Here is a 13,975-nt window from a genome sequence, read left to right as displayed (position 1 = left end):
TGTGTATATGTCTCAACCTCGTCGCCACTGGAGTCAGACTCCGTGTCGACATCTGTGTCTGCCATCTGAGGTAACGGGCGTTTTTTGAGCCCCTGATGGCCTTTGAGACGCCTGGGCAGGCGCGGGCTGAGAAGCCGGCTGTCCCACAGCTGTTACGTCATCCAGCCTTTTATGTAAGGAGTTGACACTGTCGGTTAATACCTTCCACCTATCCATCCACTCTGGTGTCGGCCCCACAGGGGGCGACATCCCATTTATCGGCCTCTGCTCCGCCTCCACGTAACCTTCCTCATCCAACATGTCGACACAGCCATACCGACACACCGCACACACACAGGGAATGCTCTGACTGAGGACAGGACCCCACAAAGTCCTTTGGGGAGACAGAGAGAGAGTATGCCAGCACACACCAGAGCGCTATATAATGCAGGGATTAACACTATAACTGAGTGATTTTTCCCCAAATAGCTGCTTGTATACATATATTCAGTGGCGGTTCTTGCCACGGGCAAGCGGTACTTTTGCCCGGGGCGCCGCCTTCCGGAGGGCGCCGGCGCCATCCGGAGGGCGCTGCACCAGGGCAAGATCCGCCACTGTGCCCCCCGTAGTGCCCTGCTGTGCCCCCCCCCCCCCCCCGCTTTGAAGGGAACCAGACGCGTAGCGTCTAGTTTCCCTTCATGGAGAGGACCTTAGTTGTGCGGTGCGCGATGACGTCATCGCGCACCGCACAGCAAAGGTCCTCTCCATGAAGGGAAACTAGACGCTACGGTCTAGTTTCCCTTCGTCTAGAGGACCTTTGCTGTGCGATGCGCAATGACGTCATCGCGCACCGCACAGCATAGTGGCACAGACACTAGGGGTCATAATTGTCCTCTAGTGTCTATGCTGTTCTATGGGAGAGACGTAATAACGTCTCTCCCATAGATCGAAGAGAACAGAGGAGAGGAGAAGAGCGGCGCCGCCGGCGGAGGGGGTTTGGATCAGGAACGGGGATGGTAAGTATACTTTTTATTTATTTTTATTTTTTCTTTCAGCGCGCTGACCACGCCCCCAATCGAAGCCACGCCCCCCATATTTTGCCCGGGGCGCCACAAATCATAGAACCGGCCCTGCGTATATTGCGCCTAAATTTAGTCCCCCCCCTCTCTTTTTAACCCTTTGAGCCTGAAAACTACAGGGGAGAGCCTGGGGAGCTGTCTTCCAGCTGCACTGTGAAGAGAAAATGGCGCCAGTGTGCTGAGGGAGAAGCCCCGCCCCTTTTTCAACTGACTTTCTCCCGCTTTTTCTGGAATACTGGCAGGGGTAATTTTACATCTATATAGCCTCTAGGACTATATATGATGTAGATTTGCCAGCCAAGGTGTCATATATTGCCCTCAGGCAACCCCCCCCCCAGCGCCCTGCACCCATCAGTGACCGGAGTGTGAGGTGTACATGAGGAGCAATGGCGCACAGCTGCAGTGCTGTGCGCTACCTTGGTGAAGACCGAAGTCTTCTGCCGCCGATTTTCCGCACTCTTCATGCTTCTGGCTCTGTAAGGGGGACGGCGGCGCGGCTCCGGGAACGAACACCAAGGTCGGGTCCTGCGGTCGATCCCTCTGCAGCTAATGGTGTCCAGTAGCCTAAGAAGCCCAAACTACCACCTGTTAGGTAGGTTCGCTTCTTCTCCCCTTAGTCCCTCGCTGCAGTGAGTCTGTTGCCAGCAGATCTCACTGTAAAATAAAAAACCTAAATATACTTTCTTTCTAGGAGCTCAGGAGAGCCCCTAGTGTGCATCCAGCTCAGCCGGGCACAAGAATCTAACTGAGGTCTGGAGGAGGGTCTTAGTGGGAGGAGCCAGTGCACACCAGGTAGTCCTAAAGCTTTCTTTAGTTGTGCCCAGTCTCCTGCGGAGCCGCTAATCCCCATGGTCCTTACGGAGTCCCAGCATCCACTTAGGACGTCAGAGAAATAAATATGGAGGACGGCATGAAAGAGCTCCCAATTTGGAAACCCTCCAACCCAAAGCCAGGGCCAGCAGTAAAACCACTTTTCACGTAAGAAATTTAAGCTCTACCGATTCCAGAGGTTCAAACAAAGATGACTGTAAACAAGATAGAACCCTATCCAGATCCCAAGGACCTGTAAGAGGGACGAAACGGTGGGTTAAGGCGTATAATCCCCTGAAGGAAAGTCTGCACTTCAGGCAGCAATGCCAATGTTTTTTTGGGGGGGGGGAATTGAAAGGTCCGAGACTTGAACCTTTAGAGGCCCTACACTTAAACCTGCCGAAAAGCCAGCTTGGAGGTAAAGCAGAAGCCTGGCTAACTTAAAAGAATTAGAAGAGAACGGACGCTGCTCACACCATGAAATGTATGCTTTCCAGATGCGGTAAGAGTGCTTGGCATTGACCTCCTTTCTAGCACTCATAATAGTAGGAATAACTGGTGATGGAATGCTCTTTTGTCTTAAAATTTCTCTTTCAACAACCACACCGTCAAATATAGCCACTCTAAGTTTGGATAAACAAAAGGACCCTGTAACAACAAAATCCTACCTCAGAGGTAGAGGCAACAGACCATCTATGAGCAACTGATGTAGGTTGCTGTACCACGTCAGTTAAGGCCAGTCTGGAACCACGAGTAGAACCCTGACAGCCTCTTGTTTGATTCTCTTGAGGAGACGCGGAAACAGGGAAAACAGAGGAAAAAGGTAAATGAAGTGGAAATTCCAAGGGACAGTCAAAGCATCACGCCTCCGCCTCGGGATCTCTGGTGCGAGAGCAATACCGAGGAAGCTTGTGGTTTCATCTGGACACCATGAGATCTGTGGGAGTCGAGTTATGCAACAAAGCTCACCCCATTCCATGTCTGTCCTATCATGTAGGCTGTGAGGCATCCTGACGCTGTGAGGAGGAGGCGCTGTAAACCAAAACCGGAAGTGTGATCAGACGTGCACATGGGGTCGGAAGCGTTGAAGGAGGGGTGTGCGAAGGTGCCGGATCGGGTCAATCGGGTACTGGAGGGGGGTAGATGGTGCGCTGGTGAGGGGACCAGACCACTGTCTGTGCCTCCCAAACCCATTCTGGGGGTCAAAATTATTCGATTAATATAAGGGAGATACTTATGACACAGAATATGTGTCATAAGTATTTTCTTTGTATTATTTTATTCATGACAGGGGAGGCACTGCCTCCCCTGACTGTACATCCCTGGCACATACATATACCACAGCACTTTTACAGAGAAAATTTGGCCATTCCCATCAGTACCTACCCCAGTGGAGCTTACAATCTATATTTCCTAGCACATATACACGCACACATATTCACGCTAGGGTTAATGTTAGTTGGGAGCTAATTAACCTACCAGTAAATTTTTGGATTGTGGGAGGAAACCCACACAAGTACAGGGAGAATCTACAAACTCCACACAGTTAGGGCCACAGTGGGAATCAAACCCATGACCTCAGTGCTGTAAGGCAGTAACCATTACACCATCCACACTGCCCATGTGAATGCATCCAACCTGGGAATTTCCTGGGTTTTTGGCATAGATTGAATGGGGGGGGGGGGGGGGGGGACACTCAAACTGAAACCTAGAAAATTCCCAGGTTAATAGAGCCGGGTCGTACCCAGAGGCGTAACTAAGGCAGGGCGAGTGGGGCACGTGCCCTGGGCGCCTTGGCATGCCCAGCAGAGGGGGGGCGCCGCTGCCAGCCAGGACATCATGCCCACTCGCTCCCGTCACGCTGCAATGTGAGGGGAGGAGAGCGCAGTGTCTCTCCTGCCCCTCAATGTCCTCACTGCCGCTGTTGTGTGTGTCCAGTCTCCGGTGGCGTAAGCCAGAGCTTGTGGACCGGCTCCTGATTGGCGAACGAACCAGCGCCACATAGCCGCCGCCGGAGACCTGGAGCGTTGAGGGGCAGGAGATGCGCTGCGCTCTCCTCCCCTCACACAGCAGAAGGAAGCGGTGAGTGACGGTTGGGGGGGGGGGGGGCTTGGTGGTCTTATATCTGGCATTGCGGGGCAATTGTATCTGGCACTGCAGGGCAAATGTGTATCTGGCACTGTAAAAAGGGGACTCTGCATGCGTACTGTGCAAAAATTGAATGGAGGTGTGCTGAGAGACGACACAAGGGGTAGGTGATAGTATGCTGAGAGGCGACACAGGGGGTAAGCGATAGTCATGTTGGCACACCCCATTTTCAGTGGCCACACCTCTTCTGGTGCATGGCCAGACCCATTTTTCCAGCATGCGCCCATACTTTGTGTGTGCGTTTTTTGTTTTTTTTTGGGTGGGAAGTGGGGCGCGCCACTCTTCATCTTGCCCTGGGCTCCGAAAACCCTAGTTACGCCTCTGCTCGTACCCATTTATTCCCCAGGTCTATGTCTGAAAGGGGTATTCCCCAGTGTACGTGAATGGCAATATTACTAGGCTGCTAAATATAACTCTAACATTCCTCACAAACAGCACTAATCAACATTTCCTAAAGGCCCCATACAAGTGTTATGCTGGTCATACATTAGTATGACCAGCATCCGATCCCTCATACGATTTCCCTTCAATCCCCCATGGAACCCATCGCATATCGTTTAGCTTTTTTTTGCATAAAATGAATCATATGTTCTATTATACAATCTTATGCCTCACCTAACACATGATCACCAAAATAAAAAGTCATTTAAAAAAGGACACCAATCGTATGCACCATCATACGATGCATCATATGTGCATACAATTATGACAGAATATGGGCTGCACGAATGGTCGTTTGATGCAACATTCAACCAACGGGGACACGCATCACATCCCTACTGAAAACACCTACGATGTGCACACAATGCATTATATGACGCGTTGAAATCTTACATTCGTATCAGATATCATCCTAATGTATGGCCAGCATTAGATAGATATTCTACATTAAAGAATTCAACCTTTGGCAATCGCCAATCACAAACTACTACCACTCATGATTCTTCTTTGCTCCATCTAACATTAGATTTCTTAGGGGGTCAACCCTATTAGTCGCAATGATATTGCGGGTGCGAATCTTCGTGGTAACACTTTATGGCGGACCAAAATCAGACAAAAGTGCTCGCTGCCCGATAGGGCTCCAATCACTTTGATGCAACTTCAGGCTGCAAGATCAGGTGCCATTGCTTTAACGCAACTTCACACTGTTCGCAGGTAATAGGGTTTATCTAGAATATCAGTCAGGCCTGGCCACAATCAGATCTTACAGTTCTGAAAGGGATCGGTATGAAAATACCTCCAACCAAAACCGATGGTCAAAAATACCAACATGTAAAATGCCAACAGGTCAAAAAACCAACATGCATTTTTCATTGTTTTTTGTGTCTATGTTGACATAGACACCATATAAGTGTACAGCGTCCCCTCGCATGGCTCGCTACGCTCAGTAAACTATTATATTCCCCCTCCAAGTCCACTGGGATGCTAAAGTATGAACAAGTCGGTTTCAATTAAAAAAATAATCATGAAAAACTCATGTCAGCATTTTGACCTTGTCGGTCAATTGCTGTCGGGATTTTAATTAGAGGTAAATTTACCACCATACTTTCAGAAGGGATGCAGTCCTATATACAGTAAGAAATTGACAGCTGGTACACAGTACCGCCGGCTGCTCACCTGTACTTGCAGCCACTACTCTGTCAGTAAAGGAGTGCAGCACGCACCTTACCTGCCCCTCATTGCCATGTCCGGCAGCGGCGTGTAGGATCTCAAACCAACCGCCGGATTGTGAGCCAGAGCTCACCGACTGGCAGCGGCAGCTCCTTATTGGCTCATGAACTGGCACCTGGTTTGAGATCTTACACGTCATTGCCGGACTGAGGGGCACTGCACTCTCCTTCCCTGCCACACACAGCAGCTGTGAGCAGCACTGTGGGGTGGGCATGTGTGAACCTGGGACCGTGGGGGGGGGGGGGGGGTGTCATGTTTATCACATACACACAGTACCACTGAGACTCGTTTCTACTTGCACCACTGGTTATCATCCCACATTTAACCAATTTAAAAAAAAAGGAGTTATTCAAGTTTGTTAGCAAACCAAATAAAGCACACTAATGGGCAAAACCATGCTGCACTGCACATGGGGCAGATGTAACATGTGCAGATATTTAAATAGGTTATTTTTTTTCTGTGCAGAGTAAATATTTGCTTTATTTTTACAGTGCAATTAAGATTTCAGTTTGAACACACCCCATGCAAATCTAAATCTTTCTGCATATGTTAAATGTACACCCCCTGCAGTGCACCATTGTTCTGCTCATTAGCGTGCTTTTTTTGGGTTTAACAAACCTGAATAAGGCATTATGGGGTATATTCAATTAATGTTAAAACTGCCATCTTTTAAAAAAAAAGACAGCAGATTTCGACTCTCAGGTCGGAAGGAGTTCTGACCTATTCAGTCTAGAGATGAGCGGGTTCGGTTCCTCTGAATCCGAACCCGCCCGAACTTCAGTTTTTTTTACACGGGGCCGAGCGACTCGGATCTTCCCGCCTTGCTCGGTTAACCCGAGCGCGCACGAACGTCATCATCACACTGTCGGATTCTCGCGAGGCTCGGATTCTATCGCGAGACTCGGATTCTATATAAGGAGCCGCGCGTCGCCGCCATTTTCACACGTGCATTGAGATTGATAGGGAGAGGACGTGGCTGGCGTCCTCTCCGTTTAGAAATTAAAATAGGAGAGTGAGAGTGAGACACGTTCATTACTATACTTACTGGAGCTTAGGAGGAGTTATTATATTATACTACTAGTGACTGATGACCAGTGACCTGACCACCAGTGCAGTTTTATAATTTATTAATATTTAAATAATAATCCGTTCTGTTCTTGTTCTCTGCCTGAAAAAAACGATACACAGCTTAATTGTGGGGGAGACTGGGGAGCAGTTATAGGTTATAGCAGGAGCCAGGAGTACATATTAAACAGTGCACACTTTTGCTGCCAGAGAGAGACTAGTGCCACTGCCAGTGTGACTGACCACTGTGACCAGTGACCTGACCACACTGACCACCAGTACTATAGTACTATATTTATTGATTGTCTGCCTGAAAAAGTACACTCGTCGTGGACTCGTGTGACTTGTGTGGTGTTTTTTTCTTCTTTAAAAAACTCATTCTGCTGACAGACAGTGTCCAGCAGGTCCGTCATTAATATCTGACTGTGCTCACACAGCTTAATTGTGGGGGAGACTGGGGAGCAGTTATAGGTTATAGCAGGAGCCAGGAGTACATATTAAACAGTGCACACTTTTGCTGCCAGAGAGAGACTAGTGCCACTGCCAGTGTGACTGACCACTGTGACCAGTGACCTGACCACACTGACCACCAGTACTATAGTACTATATTTATTGATTGTCTGCCTGAAAAAGTACACTCGTCGTGGACTCGTGTGACTTGTGTGGTGTTTTTTTTCTTCTTTAAAAAACTCATTCTGCTGACAGACAGTGTCCAGCAGGTCCGTCATTAATATCTGACTGTGCTCACACAGCTTAATTGTGGGGGAGACTGGGGAGCAGTTATAGGTTATAGCAGGAGCCAGGAGTACATATTAAACAGTGCACACTTTTGCTGCCAGAGAGAGACTAGTGCCACTGCCAGTGTGACTGACCACTGTGACCAGTGACCTGACCACACTGACCACCAGTACTATAGTACTATATTTATTGATTGTCTGCCTGAAAAAGTACACTCGTCGTGGACTCGTGTGACTTGTGTGGTGTTTTTTTCTTCTTTAAAAAACTCATTCTGCTGACAGACAGTGTCCAGCAGGTCCGTCATTATATAATATTATATACCTGTCCGGCTGCAGTAGTGATATATTTTTTATATCATTATTTATCATCCAGTCTATACTAGCAGCAGACACAGTACGGTAGTTCACGGCTGTAGCTACCTCTGTGTCGGCACTCGGCAGTCCATCCATAATTGTATACCACCTACCCGTGGTTTTTTTTTTCTTTCTTCTTTATACATACATCTCATTATCAACCAGTCTATATTAGCAGCTAGTATCTAGCTAGTATTATTAGCTAGTACTATTATTATTAGCTAGTATTAGTACTAGTATTATTAGCTAGTACTAGTATCCATCCATCTCCATTGTTTACCTGAGGTGCCTTTTAGTTGTGCCTATTAAAATATGGAGAACAAAAATGTTGAGGTTCCAAAATTAGGGAAAGATCAAGATCCACTTCCACCTCGTGCTGAAGCTGCTGCCACTAGTCATGGCCGAGACGATGAAATGCCAGCAACGTCGTCTGCCAAGGCCGATGCCCAATGGCATAGTACAGAGCATGTCAAATCCAAAACACCAAATATCAGTAAAAAAAAAGGACTCCAAAACCTAAAATAAAATTGTCGTCGGAGAAGCGTAAACTTGCCAATATGCCATTTACCACACGGAGTGGCAAGGAACGGCTGAGGCCCTGGCCTATGTTCATGGCTAGTGGTTCAGCTTCACATGAGGATGGAAGCACTCAGCCTCCCGCTAGAAAAATGAAAAGACTCAAGCTGGCAAAAGCAGTAGCACCGCAAAGAACTGTGCGTTCTTCGAAATCCCAAATCCACAAGGAGAGTCCAATTGTGTCGGTTGCGATGCCTGACCTTCCCAACACTGGACGTGAAGAGCATGTGCCTTCCACCATTTGCACGCCCCCTGCAAGTGCTGGAAGGAGCACCCGCAGTCCAGTTCCTGATAGTCAGATTGAAGATGTCAGTGTTGAAGTACACCAGGATGAGGAGGATATGGGTGTTGCTGGCGCTGGGGAGGAAATTGACCAGGAGGATTCTGATGGTGAGGTGGTTTGTTTAAGTCAGGCACCCGGGGAGACACCTGTTGTCCGTGGGAGGAATATGGCCGTTGACATGCCTGGTGAAAATACCAAAAAAATCAGCTCTTCGGTGTGGAGGTATTTCAACAGAAATGCGGACAACAGGTGTCAAGCCGTGTGTTGCCTTTGTCAAGCTGTAATAAGTAGGGGTAAGGACGTTAACCACCTCGGAACATCCTCCCTTATACGTCACCTGCAGCGCATTCATAATAAGTCAGTGACAAGTTCAAAAACTTTGGGTGACAGCGGAAGCAGTCCACTGACCAGTAAATCCCTTCCTCTTGTAACCAAGCTCCCGCAAACCACCCCACCAACTCCCTCAGTGTCAATTTCCTCCTTCCCCAGGAATGCCAATAGTCCTGCAGGCCATGTCACTGGCAATTCTGACGATTCCTCTCCTGCCTGGGATTCCTCCGATGCATCCTTGCGTGTAACGCCTACTGCTGCTGGCGCTGCTGTTGTTGCCGCTGGGAGTCGATGGTCATCCCAGAGGGAAAGTCGTAAGCCCACTTGTACTACTTCCAGTAAGCAATTGACTGTTCAACAGTCCTTTGCGAGGAAGATGAAATATCACAGCAGTCATCCTACTGCAAAGCGGATAACTGAGGCCTTGGCATCCTGGGTGGTGAGAAACGTGGTTCCGGTATCCATCATTACTGCAGAGCCAACTAGAGACTTGTTGGAGGTACTGTGTCCCCGGTACCAAATACCATCTAGGTTCCATTTCTCTAGGCAGGCGATACCGAAAATGTACACAGACCTCAGAAAAAGAGTCACCAGTGTCCTAAAAAATGCAGCTGTACCCAATGTCCACTTAACCACGGACATGTGGACAAGTGGAGCAGGGCAGGGTCAGGACTATATGACTGTGACAGCCCACTGGGTAGATGTATGGACTCCCGCCGCAAGAACAGCAGCAGCGGCACCAGTAGCAGGATCTCGCAAACGCCAACTCTTTCCTAGGCAGGCTACGCTTTGTATCACCGGTTTCCAGAATACGCACACAGCTGAAAACCTCTTACGGCAACTGAGGAAGATCATCACGGAATGGCTTACCCCAATTGGACTCTCCTGTGGATTTGTGGCATCGGACAATGCCAGCAATATTGTGTGTGCATTAAATATGGGCAAATTCCAGCACGTCCCATGTTTTGCACATACCTTGAATTTGGTGGTGCAGAATTTTTAAAAAAACGACAGGGGCGTGCAAGAGATGCTGTCGGTGGCCAGAAGAATTGCGGGACACTTTCGGCGTACAGGCACCACGTACAGAAGACATGAACACCAAAAACGCCTGAACCTGCCCTGCCATCATCTGAAGCAAGAAGTGGTAACGAGGTGGAATTCAACCCTCTATATGCTTCAGAGGTTGGAGGAGCAGCAAAAGGCCATTCAAGCCTATACATCTGACCACGATATAGGAGGTGGAATGCACCTGTCTCAAGCGCAGTGGAGAATGATTTCAACGTTGTGCAAGGTTCTGATGCCCTTTGAACTTGCCACACGTGAAGTCAGTTCAGACACTGCCAGCCTGAGTCAGGTCATTCCCCTCATCAGGCTTTTGCAGAAGAAGCTGGAGACATTGAAGGAGGAGCTAACACGGAGCGATTCCGCTAGGCATGTGGGACTTGTGGATGGAGCCCTTAATTCGCTTAACCAGGATTCACGGGTGGTCAATCTGTTGAAATCAGAGCACTACATTTTGGCCACCGTGCTCGATCCTAGATTTAAAACCTACCTTGGATCTCTCTTTCCGGCAGACACAAGTCTGCTGGGGTTGAAAGACCTGCTGGTGAGAAAATTGTCAAGTCAAGCGGAACGCGACCTGTCAACATCTCCCCCTTCACATTCTCCCGCAACTGGGGGTGCGAGGAAAAGGCTCAGAATTCCGAGCCCACCCGCTGGCGGTGATGCAGGGCAGTCTGGAGCGACTGCTGATGCTGACATCTGGTCCGGACTGAAGGACCTGACAACAATTACGGACATGTCGTCTACTGTCACTGCATATGATTCTCTCACCATTGAAAGAATGGTGGAGGATTATATGAGTGACCGCATCCAAGTAGGCACGTCACACAGTCCGTACTTATACTGGCAGGAAAAAGAGGCAATTTGGAGGCCCTTGCACAAACTGGCTTTATTCTACCTAAGTTGCCCTCCCACAAGTGTGTACTCCGAAAGAGTGTTTAGTGCCGCCGCTCACCTTGTCAGCAATCGGCGTACGAGGTTACATCCAGAAAATGTGGAGAAGATGATGTTCATTAAAATGAATTATAATCAATTCCTCCGCGGAGACATTGACCAGCAGCAATTGCCTCCACAAAGTACACAGGGAGCTGAGATGGTGGATTCCAGTGGGGACGAATTGATAATCTGTGAGGAGGGGGATGTACACGGTGATATATCGGAGGATGATGATGAGGTGGACATCTTGCCTCTGTAGAGCCAGTTTGTGCAAGGAGAGATTAATTGCTTCTTTTTTGGTGGGGGTCCAAACCAACCCGTCATATCAGTCACAGTCGTGTGGCAGACCCTGTCACTGAAATGATGGGTTGGTTAAAGTGTGCATGTCCTGTTTATCCAACATAAGGGTGGGTGGGAGGGCCCAAGGACAATTCCATCTTGCACCTCTTTTTTCTTTAATTTTTCTTTGCGTCATGTGCTGTTTGGGGAGGGTTTTTTGGAAGGGACATCCTGCGTGACACTGCAGTGCCACTCCTAGATGGGCCCGGTGTTTGTGTCGGCCACTAGGGTCGCTTATCTTACTCACACAGTCAGCTACCTCATTGTGCCTCTTTTTTTCTTTGCGTCATGTGCTGTTTGGGGAGGGTTTTTTGGAAGGGACATCCTGCGTGACACTGCAGTGCCACTCCTAGATGGTCCCGGTGTTTGCGTCGGCCACTAGGGTCGCCCAGCTTAGTCATCCAGCGACCTAGGTGCAAATTTTAGGACTAAAAATAATATTGTGAGGTATTCAGAATAGACTGAAAATGAGTGTAAATTATGGTTTTTGAGGTTAATACTTTGGGATCAAAATGACCCCCAAATTCTATGATTTAAGCTGTTTTTTAGTGTTTTAAAAAAAAAAAAAAAAACACCCGAATCCAAAACACACCCGAATCCGACAAAAAAAATTCGGTGAGGTTTTGCCAAAACGCGTTCGAACCCAAAACACGGCCGCAGAACCGAACCCAAAACCAAAACACAAAACCCTCATCTCTAATTCAGTCCCCAGCTTTTTTTTTTTTATTCGACAAGTCTTTGAATTAGACTTGTTAAATAGTACGTGAATTGGTGGTATAGCTGCAGATTCACGTGCTTCTGACAAAAACAGGGCCAAATTTGACAGGTTTTATACCCGTTTCCGACCATCTCAGTTCGTTTTTTTTTATAAACAGAAGAAACCACCAACCGTGGAGGGAAGCGCGGGCAGAGGAAAACAGCAGTGCTGCAGGAGGATGTGGCACAGCTGCCGCTCACGGTAGCATCCACCAAGCTCCAGCGAGTGAGGCCCCACTTGCTAGAGCCGGGTGGATGCTGCCATGAGGTCTGGTTGCTGTGCCACATCCTCCTGCAGCATGGCTGTCCCCCGTCTCTCCCCCCTCATCTCAATTCGACTTTTTTAAAGTCAAATTGAGATAGGCATTGAATAGCCCATGCCGGATCCATTCAGACATGCAATTGAATATACCCCATATCTCCATTTGTTACAATGACACATACCCCTTTAGATCATTTTACAAGAGTACTTCCACACCTGGGACAGAGCCTTTTCTCTCCTTTCTAGCTTCTTGGGAAGTGGACTCCAACATTTGTCTCCTAGCACTAATACCCTTTTTCCACTAGCTCAAAAAACACGGGTAAATGCACAGGGGCGCGCATTTACCTGTGTTTTTTGCAAGTGGAAAAGGGTCCCCCCACAAAAACCCAGATCAAGTGACCCATGAATCCTACCTGGGTACGACACAGGAATGATCCGGGTAGGGTTGTAGTGTAAACTGGAGCTGTGTCGATGCGACACGGCTCCCATTTACATTGTATGGAAGGGTGGTGCTAGGAGATCATGTGATCTCCCAGCACCGCCCCTGCCACATCACTAGAAGCGTCACCAACCCGGCAATATGCCAGGTTGGTGACTGCTGATGGGAAAGGGGCTGAGCATGGGTCGCAGCAGGGCAGCTCCCATGTCAGGCTCCCGGCTGCGACCCGTGCTCATAGGTGGAGAAGGGGTATAAGTTTGCATCTTTATTGGCTCTAGCAAGAGCAGCTTGACTGGCCCTCATACACATCTCAGAACCAGTTATCACCGACTGTTACAGCTCATCACATAATCCTCAAGGGTCACACTAAAACTTCTTCCTTTATTAAACCCATAGTTGAATTCAATGTCATAGATGAACCTTCAGAGCCTAACCTACACATAGCTGTGTACTTATCCTAATACAGCTCCCAAGAGACCGCATCACCAAACTTTTCATTACTTGAATAAAGCCCTTTGCCTGGCAAGATCCTGTATCAGAGATTGTGACATCCATGATAGAAGCTGGAATAGATACAAACCAGTTCAAAAGCCATTCCCTATGGGGTGCAAAAATCAGCTACCAAAAAGGCATATCTTTACAGTCATGCTAGCTGGTCCTCTGTACATTCCTCTACAAAGCATTATTGGAGACCTGTCTTGCAAAGATTGAGTTTCTCGGAGCAACCACCAGGTACTGTACATGCTAGTCTGTCCATCTGCTGTTGCTAGATGACAAGCCTTCATGAAGTATTAAACAGTAGCTTGCAGGAGTCTATGCCTTACAAACTGGATTTGTTTTAGGGAACAGACTGCCACGTCTCAACAGCTTCCACCCTACTTCCTCCTTTGCTGGGATAGTTTCCTTTGGAGATCTTAGGTTTTATTTACCAATAGCCTTTTCAACATCATTCCAAAAGTCATAGCAAGAGACAAGAAGCCTCAGCCAGCCACTAAGGAGCAGTAACCTACTACTCAGCACTAAAATTTGTACCTACAGTTTAGAGCAGACGCCAACCCGATTCTCAGATCTCTATGATTTCTGCATATAGAACAGTTTAAGTCATCAGAAAGAGCTATTGCATAATCTTACATACCTTCGTCCTCTATT

The sequence above is a fragment of the Pseudophryne corroboree genome, chromosome 2 (genome assembly GCF_028390025.1).
Source record: "Pseudophryne corroboree isolate aPseCor3 chromosome 2, aPseCor3.hap2, whole genome shotgun sequence".
In the NCBI taxonomy this organism is placed as follows: Eukaryota; Metazoa; Chordata; class Amphibia; order Anura; family Myobatrachidae; genus Pseudophryne; species Pseudophryne corroboree.
Note: the sequence above shows the minus strand (reverse complement) of the source record.